An 11,161-nucleotide genomic window follows, 5' to 3' on the forward strand; every position below is an offset into this window, starting at 1 on the left:
AGTAGCAGTTCTGGGTTTGCCTGCTGCATCCCCACTCTACACCAGGAAATGTTTTTTGTTTTTTTCTGTGCTGTAACATCTTTCAGAGACACTGTAGACACACCTGTCACCTGTCCAGCACAGTGCGGTTAAGAAAGGAGTCAATCCCTGTTTTTAGTTGGCTAACTCGCTTTTAAAAAACTCACATATACCCGCTAACTTTGATCTAATCTCCGGAGCAGCACTGTCACTACCACACTGACACATAATAAACCCATGTTGCTTGCTGTGCATGTGTCTGGGAGACCGTTGCTGGTTGATGCTGTATAGAAACTAATGTGAGTCAAATTAACCACAGCTATTAACCAGGTAATTGACCATGGTTATAGTGATAACTGAAATATGAATGGTAATACTAACCATCTGGCATTTCTACCATGATATAGCATGAACCGTTTCAGCTCTACTTGGTTGTCATGGTTACAATAATAGACATATAGCCTGTACTGAGAGTGGTGTACCTACCTTCGTCACCATGGTTACATACTGTTATGGCTTGGCTAGGTTCAGGAAAAGATGGTGATTTTGGTTAAAATAAGTACTTCCTCAACATTACACAATCTTTGTTGTCATGATTACAATATAAAGTGCTGGTTTCACACGGGAATCGAACACCGCTCTCCTGTGTCATATTCATCCATCCCCCACTACCTCCTCCTAACATGGACTTTGTCACTCTATATGAAAAATACGATGACTAGATGTCACCTAGCAACAAAACGTAACTATGGGTAATAATAACCTGCTGCAAAGCCGACCTGTGAGCTCATTTTTTTACAGGAGGGCAGTCTCCCTGATCTATGTATATTGATTCTGCTGAGTGACTGTGGGGTCAAAATGATTCTGCCCACTCCTCAGTGTACACAGGGCTTCACAGAGTCTGCTGCCATCAGGGTCATTTCTATCAGCAGCTGTTTTCAGTGCAAAAGCTCTAAAACCCACTGTAGCTGCACTTCATATTTTCTCTGTATTAGTGATTAGCTGGAGAGCATAGTGGAGCATTCAGCAGTATTTCTCTGATGGATCTGATGGATGTGTACATGTGTACAAACTTCATAAGGTGATAATATGTCAATGCTGTGTTCAGATTGATATGGTGCCCCAAATTGGCCAAAGAATCAATCTCTGCTGCTTTGAGGTTTTCACTGAAAAGTTTTTCTTCAAATTCAACTATAGTTTGTTTTTAAACAGTATATATGAAATCAAATGTCAAACAAAGCTAATGGTAAAACTTGTGCAAGATATTAGGTCTTTCTCAGTGCAAAGGGTCAAAGTTATTTTTATTGTCTCCCACAGGAGGAAGTTGTCTCGCAATGTAAAGATAGATAGATAGATAGATAGATAGATAGATATAGATAGATAGATAGATAGATAATAAAAATCACAATGAAATATATTAAATAAGAACAAAAGAAGAGCACAGGTACAAACATTAGCCTGAGACAAAATGAAATAGTCCATGAACATTAACCACCTCAGTAACTGAGTAGTAACAGTAACACCTGAGAGTTTCACCACAGAGCCAACACATCACAGACCAGGTGTATAAACAGGAGGGTGAGTTGACGCCCCCCTGTTGTGCTTACTTCTATATCAGAAAACTAATTTCCACTTGTGTATAAAAGAATCAAATTAACTGGACTGTGAAAACTGGACTCTGAAGATCCTTTCTATCCAAGTTGTTGCAGGTCCGTCTGGTTCCATATGGTTCCAGAGGAGACAAATAAGATCAGAGATTAATAACACATTCTCAAATAAAAAAATAAATGCTGCTTTTAATCATTAGCAGCTGAGCTGACTGATGGGCAGGAACAAATTGGAATGCAGAGTGAGACATTTAAATTCAGAACAGAGCTGCTGAAAATGGATTGGCCCAGATGAGAAAGTGAAGTGTCATTACAGCACAACTGGAGCCACTCTGTCTGCCTGCTTTTCCCTCCAGGGGACAGCAGCCCGAGTCACACTGCTATCATGTCTCCTTGTAAGCGGCTTGCCCACCTCTCTGTCCCCCATCCCTCAGTCCTCACAGAAGGACGGATGGAGAATGGGTGCTGCCGAGGTGAATTAAAACTACAAAGTGCTGATTATCATTCAGCAGCCGTGTCCCTCCATTTCTCCTGGGGCCCCTGCTCTGGGTGAAAGATAGAAATAAACATGAGGGGGGGGGGGTCTCACTCCGTTGTTCATTAGCCAAGCCAACCCCAGGTCACCCGGATCTGCTCCCTGGCCCCCAGACCACTGCCTGTAATTGAGGCCTGACTTGGATAAATAAATGATAGGAACGAGGGAAGGGGTCAGGGAGGGGAGCAGTGGGTGTCAGAATGGGTAATGGGTAATGAGGATGCCCTCGCTGTCCTCCTCACCTGTGTGAAGCACCTCAGTACTGCTGCAGACTCTCTGAGCAGCAGACATTTAGGAAGATATTCAGGAGGCATTACTGCACATTACTGGGTCCACTGAGTCACCAAAGAGACCGCCCACCTCCAGCCCCCCTCCTCTCTCTGTGTCACTGGCTCAGTCTCAGCTCTGTGTTGTGTCGTGTTGAGTTGTGCAGTGATGGATGTTTCCATGTGTTTGTCTTCATGTTAATAGTTTTGTTTTGCACATGAACAAACTTACAACTTAACTGGTCAAACACAGTGAGAACCATGCCATGAACAGTAATGTGTACTGGGATTGTGCTGCACGTTGATTGATTGATTGATTGATTGATTGATTGATTGATTAATAGAACACATGTATGTACTGCTCAGTCATACAGTTTGTTAGATCCAGAACACTGTAGAAGATGATTTAAGCAAGATGGTGAGGTGTATATTAATAACAACTAGAAAATTCCAGGGAAATTTTGAGTGCCACGGGGGCTACTGCCGGGATGAATACATGATTTATTTACAGTGTTCAAAAGTCACCCTGATCATATTCTGGTTTTGAGAAATGTCTTGATATAAAAGACTCTGATATAAAACAATGTCACATCCCTCCACCATGTATTATGTGGGAAATATCTCATATTCTGTCTTGTTTTTTTTTTATAAAACAAGAGGCAACATGTCTTCAAACTGGCATTTAAAGGGTTAAAATCCTGAAAACTAATAAACATTTGGTAGGTTTGAGCAGAACTGAAGTGGTTTAAGAGATGTATGCAAAAAAAAAGCAGAAAAAAAATATTGATATATACAGTAACTGACATTAGATTTTAAAAAATATGTCAAAAAAGACACTTTCTTGCAGAAATCCATACCTTCAGCTGTAACACAGCCAAAATGATCAGCAAATCAAAAAAGAAAAGTGAAGAAAATGTCCAAAAAAGGACAGAGGGACCCCTGAGGGTTAATAAATCCCATGAACCGCTATTTAAATTACCACTATTATGTTTTTTTCTGTGCTAAATTTAACATTACTGGGGAGGAGAGCAACGCGACTAGAAGTGACAGCGAGAGAGGGCTAGTAGCTTCTCCTCTCCTCTGTCTCAGCGGAGACCGTCACAACTTCATTCACTCTTTTAACAAAACAAAACAAAAAGCAACGAAGGAAGCAGTAAATGGACTTACATATTTAAGACCTAACTAAATGTCATTTAAGACCTAACATGCGGCTAATGTAAAGCTAGCAGAGCTTGGAGAGTTGGTTATCTGGTTGCTAGGCGCACGCACGCACGCACACAGGTAAGGAGCTGCCATTGCCATGGCAACGTGAAAATCTGCCCAGAATTTGGCTTTTACATGGCTTCAAACAACTGCAAATTATGAGAAAACCGTTACTTCTTTTCAAAAACCGAAAAGACCGTGAGAGACACTGAAGCCAGAGGTTTCTACAGTCTCTATTTTATTCAGATATTCCTTAAAATGAGTGAGTAAGCTCAGTGCGAAGACAGAGTGAGATTCTTTTGAAAAAAGAAGACGATTACATTAGGTGTCAATGAGAGTGAGACAGGTATTGCTGCCGGACTCGGCACCCCTGTTTAAATTTCATTTTATTTTTATTTATTTTTGTCAGAGATACATTTTATGAATCCCAACAACTATGTCTACATTTTGAGAAAGAATTATTTGTCTCCTTTTTACGGGTTGGCCGTGAGCTCGAGTTAAAAAATAAAAATAAAGGTTATTATTTACTGCTTCATGCACACTAGCCAACTGACGCTGTCACTCTAACTTTGAAGAAAAAGTGATTTCCACTCCTCCTTTGAGTGCTCATAGTTTGAAAAGTTTACATGTTATGTAAAAACAGTTCCTGTCTTTTTGAGAGAGCAGAAGTTTTCCTCCGTTTTATAGTTTGAATCACATTTCTACGTGCAGGTATGAGAGAGCTGGGTGACTCAGAAAAAGGTGAAATTTTGTAGCATTCCTAATGCATTATTTATTCCCAGTTTTTTGGGAATAACTTTGAGAAAAATTGGAATTTTAACACCAAAAGTCATAGCACCTCTTTCGAGATCAAGACGCACGTTTTGATGTATATATTACCGGGGTTTTCTCAAAGCTGCGGGATGAGTTACGCGCCAAAATTTGTCGGAAGAATAATAAACCTGAAGGAGAATATTACACTCCTCTCAGCTATTCTAGCTGCAGAGGAGTGCCTCGGAGCTGGGCACCCGTGGCACTAATAAACCACCACAGTTGTGACGGTCTCCGCTGAGACAGATGAGAGGAGAAGCTACTAGCCCTCTCTCGCTGTCACTTCTAGTCGCGTTGCTCTCCTCCCCAGTAATGTTAAATTTAGCACAGAAAAAAACATACTAGTGGTAATTTAAATAGCGGTTCATGGGATTTATAAACCCTCAGGGGTCCCTCTGTCCTTTTTTGGACATTTTCTTCACTTTTCTTTTTTGATTTGCTGATCATTTTGGCTGTGTTACAGTTGAAGGTATGGATTTCTGCAAGAAAGTGTCTTTTTTGACACATGTTTAAAATCTAATGTCAGTTACTGTTACAGGTCTATTATACACTGGTAACACATTTTGTACCCTCTGGGGTACATATATATGTATATCATATATCAATATTTTTTTCTGCTTTTTTTTGTATACATCTCTTAAACCAATTCAGTTCTGGTCAAACTTACCAAATGTTTATTAGTTTTCAGGATTTTTACCCTTTAAATGCCCGGTTGAAGACATGTTGCCTCTTGTTTTATTAAAAAAAACAACACAGAATATGGTATATTTCCCACATAATACATGGTGGAGGGATGTGACATTGTTTTATATCAGAGTCTTTTATATCAAGACATTTCTCAAAACCAGAATATGATCAGGGTGACTTTTGAACACTGGAAATAAATCATGTACTCATCCCGGCAGTAGCCCCCGTGGCACTCCAAATTTCCCTGGAATTTTCTAGTTCATTTTTTTTATCAACCATGACAGTGGGGCCAGCCAAGTGCCTCATCACTGAGTTTCTGGATCAAACAGGTTCTATTAGGAGTGCTGCAATCTAGCCACCTTAGCTCATTGTCTCTAGATTAAGAGACTTTTTTTTAACCAGACTGGGTACAAACCTGGTTCATGGCTCAGGGATACACCTGTTGTCTGCCGCTCTGGTTTCCCCGCTGCTCGGGAAGGGAAGAGGAGGAGCACTTCCAATACACTGAGCCTCTCCTCCATTACAGCAAATACATTTCTTTCATTACATGTGTAACAGCCATTTGTTTATTTGTGTGTTTATTCTTTGTTGTTGTAAACATTGTTGGTACTGGGGGTGGCGCTATGGCAACTTCCTGTTGGACATTCATTTATACATCCAGGCTACTGAGGCCAGGTGTGTGTGAACTGAGGCAAACAGTTTTTTGACTGTGGCTGAGGCATGGCTGAGGTCTGGAGATAGGAGCAGTATCAAATAATAGGCTACCTGATTGCCAAACCAATGTGCTATACGTTATCGTGCTTATGTGTGGAAGCAATAAATAGAGCAAAGCAACGGGAATTGTTTGGACAATGTTTATTGGGAGCCAAGTCAATTAATTGCACCAGCATGCACCTGCAGTTGGTGACAGTGGAAAGACATTAGTCAAAAAACTGCTTCATGAACTTTGAAACTGTCGTCACGCGTTGCCTGGGTGTGATTGAGGCTGGATCACCTGCGCATATTGGAGTTGCCAGGGAAGACGGGGAAGACAAAAAGCATCCAGCTGCCGGGAACAACGAGCCACGCCAACTGCGTATCATCCAGCGGGGAGAAGCCAACTCGCTGACCACCAGCACCGGGATCACGGATGCGGATCCGGAGCCACTGCAGGACCGGTAAGGACGTCTACTATCACTGATTCTTCCTCATGAGGTATGAGTAGCGCTACATAATAAAAATGGCCATTTTTTGACTCTGTGTGCACACATTTTTGGGCGTAAATCCAAGCTTGGTGGATGAAAACGACACTTGACTTTGACTCTGACTTGACTCGTTTCACTTCCGTGTTCGTGTGGGACTGTTGCCATGGCAAATATAAACAATAACGATGACGCGTTGGACATGCCTACGGAATCTATTGGAGATGCCGTTAATGACTTGAATGAAAAAGTGATGTCTATCAAAGACTCAGACAAAAATTGAGAAATCAAGGCGCATAAATCAAAATGTGTTGTTAAATTAACTACCAAGGCACTTTGTGAAAAAATTGAAAGGTTGCAAGGTAAAAGAAAGGCTAAATTAAACAAAGCAAGTAACTTAAGGAGGGTTGTGGAAGAGTTAATGTCAGAGAAGGATTGTGAATCTGAGGTCAAATGCACTTTTGCTAAGTATGTTGTTTTATGTGATGAAGCCAAAGCATTACATGATTCATTGATGGGTTTGTTACATGGTGATGAACTTGAAAGACAACAAACATGGTTCAAAGCCAAATTGCTGATAAATAACGATTTCATTGATGGTGTGCAAAAAATGGTTTACACAAACTTTCAACAATGGTGATAAAAACAGGTCATCACAGGTTGAAAAGAATGATAAAAGTGAAAATGAGGTCATTGATGATGTGTGTATTGAAGCGTCAGAGTCTTTTGTATATATTTAGTTCAGTTAAGCTCATCTGAGTAATAAATACTTTCCCCTTGCCGCTGCCCGGTTAAGTTCCCCTTTTCCTGTGTGGTTACTTAAGTTTATTATTTTCTATTCATTATTAATACTGTTCTATATATCTTGGTTCATGTGGGAATGCGCACGTTGTATTGTCGTCCTAGTAGTAATGCCGTAGTTTGTCGACGCACTGTGTTCTGATTGGTGTGCGATCATGTAGGTGTATGTGTACGAGTTGGAGAAAGAAAACGAAGAAAAAGAGACTGCTGGGCTGAAGTAGCCATTAGTTCTGGAGTTTAGTAAACTAACGGACCTTCATACCAGAGTGAGAGACTATCTGAGGCATTCCACCATCTGAGGATAGTTCGGCGCCGTGAAGAAGGATTTTAGAGACTGTTTTTTCTGCCTTGTGTGCGGACTGCGTCGGCCGGGAGTCGCTAGCAAGCTCGGCTAGCTTCGATTCATCTACCACGTTCCCAAAACGTGGAAACCTCTGACTCCGCAGCTGAAATCCCTCCTCGTCAACAGTCACCTTCCTCCTCTCTGCAGGATTCACATGCCTCCTCTCTCCCCGTCATTCAACGGATTCTCCGGCACCATCACCCCCCCCCCCCCCCCCCCCCCCCCCCCCCCTCCTCACACTCTTCTTTCTCCATCCTCTCAGACGTCCCGCCACGTGAGCTCCGACCCCGGGCAACTTGGTACCTTTAGTTTGAGTATTATTTCAAGGACTTAACCTACCTAAATCGAGAGTTTATTTTGTTTATCTGAGTGTGTGTAAGTCTGTTTATTTAGAGTTGCAATAAATATACACTGTTTATTTTCATTATACCTTTGCCCTTCCCAGTCATTTTAGTGAGTGTCCACAGCATCTTTAAATCCATAGTGGGACGCCTGCGGTAGTGGCTAGCGGCCTACCTTTATCAGCTTGGCAGTACAGTTAAGTGTAGGTGGTTTTTAAGTGTGCTGCCATCCATACAGTGCAGGTTTGTAGCCCTCCGTTACAATGTGCACCCTGAGGACAGTGTGTCAAATGCTGTCAGCAAGCATTCAAGCAAACACAGTGCTGGCAGCAGGAAAAGCAGTAGCTCCACAGCATCTGCACGCATTAGAGCAGAGGCTGAGAAGGCCGCACATCTTGTTGTTGGTAATATTGTGTGCTTAATGGCTTTTTTTGTGTACTGATTTGAATTGTTGTGTCTGCCTGCCATCAACAATTAGGGGCAGGAGTGTAACAGCCATTTGTTTTTGTGTGTGTTTATTCTTTGTTGTTGTAAACATTGTTGGTACTGGGGGTGGCGCTATTGCAACTTCCTGTGTGAAGTTCATTTATGGGTGATTCTTCAATTCGGGGCACTTTTGACTTTGGGAATTTTGAAAAAATAATGTTCTTTAATCTCTGTTTTTTCTACTTCAAAAGGTTTATCAATTGGTCTGGAACAAAGATCTTAGCATAGTTTTGATTGCTCTTAATGATAATTTTGATATTATGATGCTTTTTTCAAAGTTGTCACAGCAAAATGTCATTACCATCACAAAAACAAAACACTGGTTTTAATACAAAATGATCTGACAAGCAAAGTTTTCACAATAATTCCAGGAAGTACAAAACATGCTCTTTAAGAATCATGTTCTAAATATTTGTAAGTACATTTAAAATACATTTTAACAACATGTTCTTTCTAACTTTTTAATATATCGCCTTTTCTCAACAATGAAATATTGCATACTAATCAGAATATTTGCATTGCAATGTATATTTTTTCAGAAAATGCAAATTTAGACTTTTAAACATTACCACAATGATTGACGTAAAACCCAAGTTAACAAAAAAGCAACATTTTCTATCAAATAATGTATTGTGACGGTAATGACAACATGTTTTGGTAATGACAACATGTTCTGGTAATGACATAAAAATGAACACTGGTGTTTTTTGTTGTATTTCACAACAAATGAGAGAAAGAAAATACTACTTTTTTTAAAAACAACACCTTTTGAACACTTAGCCTCCCATTAAAATGAATCTCTTGGTAAACTACCACAGCATTGCTTACATAATCATATCTTCTTGGGCCGGCTGGCTTGTTTCTGACATAAAAAAGGATCAAACAAGAGAATTGGCATGCTCAACTCAAATGTCCCAATCCAAAAATGATAAAATAGAAAATAAAGTTTTCAGCACTCTCAAATAAGTGTGTAGCATTTTGTTTCTTCAAGTGGGAGAGTACAGGAGAGAGATGTGCCCATATAGCTGAAGGATCATGCCTCATTGATGAGGAAACTGAACACACTGACGATATCCCTTTTCCTGTGTAGGCAACTCCAGTGTGAAGGGATGCTTGCTTGTGTGAGTCACCGAAATGTACGGCTTGAATCTCAGATGAGTATTTGCAGAGATAATTCTCAGCAAAATCCACTTGAAGAATAATCTCACTCTGCCCAACATTTTCTTTCAGTCGACTCAGCGTGGAGTACTGATGGCGGATGTTGAAGACATGTCTTGCGAATCTCTCTTTTAAAGCAGAGGTGAAGTCTTCCAAAAGAGATTGAAGGGTACCATATATCCGCTCCTTTGTTGTTAAGTGTACATTGAACTTGTGTTTCGTTCCATCTTTGTTTGTCTTCTCACGCTCTTCAACTTTATTTTTCCAGTTAAACCAGTAGGTCTGTAAGCCAAGATCAAATTCACCAGTTTGCAGCTCTTTTCCTTTGCAGAGGTTACACTCTCTGTATGCACATTCTTTTGTTGGCTTTTCACAGCATAAGGCCTCCATCAACCTGTCAGGGTTTTTGCTTTGTATCACTCTATGATACGCTAGCTTGTCAGCCATAAACTGCACATTGGCATGTATTTTGCATAAGCAGGTGTCTCTGTCACGTGAAGTAGGTGTCACAACCCAAAAAGGTCGGTTTTTGCAAAACTCTGTATATGATAGCTTCAACAGTGGACTTTCCATTTTGAACTTCAGATAAAGGTTGTGAAGTGTGTCATTTAGAAAACGCTTCTGCTTTTTCACCTTCTGTCGGGTGAGTGTCTCCCTTTTCCCTGTTGTTGCTCTGCTGTTATCGTCTCGTTCCAAGAATATCTTGATTTTCTCAGTGGTATCCACACTGATTATGTTTTTGTAGGGTTTCCTATGAAAGTGAAGACCAGCAGGCCGTTCACTGTTTTTCCGCATCATCTTGGCTGAAAATCCAAGTTGCTTTTGCGCTTCTTTCACCAAGTGGTACTTCTTTAGAATCTTCAGAGCCAGAATCTTTGACACTACTTGTTTTTCTTTTGTGTCAGAATCCTTATATATTTTTTTTCAGCTGAGAAAGCACTACATTCTGAAACAGCAGTGTTCTTCAAAGGGCCTTCGGTTTTAGCTGCATTTGTTGCTTTAATTTCATTTTGGGGGATTCTGAGGCTTTCAGCTTCTCTGAGAGCCTTTGATATCTCTTTTTATACTTCTCCACCTTTTTCAGAGCATGTTCAAGCTTCAGATGGTACTCAGCAAGGTCACGGTAAGCTTTTGCCCTATTTGCTCTCACGATTTTACGTCCTCTCATATGACTTGGGGTTTTATGATGAGAACAGTCAGGTGAAGCTTCAAGAATGGGCACTTCATTCACGTTGTTCACGTGTTCTTCCTGATTTACTGGAGATATGGGAGGTGTGTTTCCAGCTATATAACTTTCTATCCTCTCTCTGTTCTTATCACTGGCCCTTTTGTTTCTTTGGTTAACTTTCCACTGTCGTCTTCTGCATCTTTGTTCCCGCTTTGATAACTGTGTGATATCTTTCAATTTTCCTGACTCTTTTCTTTTTTTGTATCTCTCTTTTTCTTTTGCAAGATACCGCTGGTATTTCTCTGGATCTTCTTTGATTTTGTCCCTGTATTTTTTTGAGCGTTGAGCTGGTTTAGCTGGGGCCACGTTTTCATCTTCAAACAAAAAAATTGTAAATTACAGTTGGTCACTGTTGAATTATGTATCATAAAGTAGTAAATAGTAAATCAAGTTAATATATTCTTGTTATAAGGTAATAAACAGATAAATTGTCATTACCATCACTGACTGTCATTACCATCACAGTCACTTGTGTGATGGTAATGACACGTGATGGT

Source organism: Seriola aureovittata, chromosome 11 (assembly GCF_021018895.1).
Source record: "Seriola aureovittata isolate HTS-2021-v1 ecotype China chromosome 11, ASM2101889v1, whole genome shotgun sequence".
Classification (NCBI taxonomy): domain Eukaryota; kingdom Metazoa; phylum Chordata; class Actinopteri; order Carangiformes; family Carangidae; genus Seriola; species Seriola aureovittata.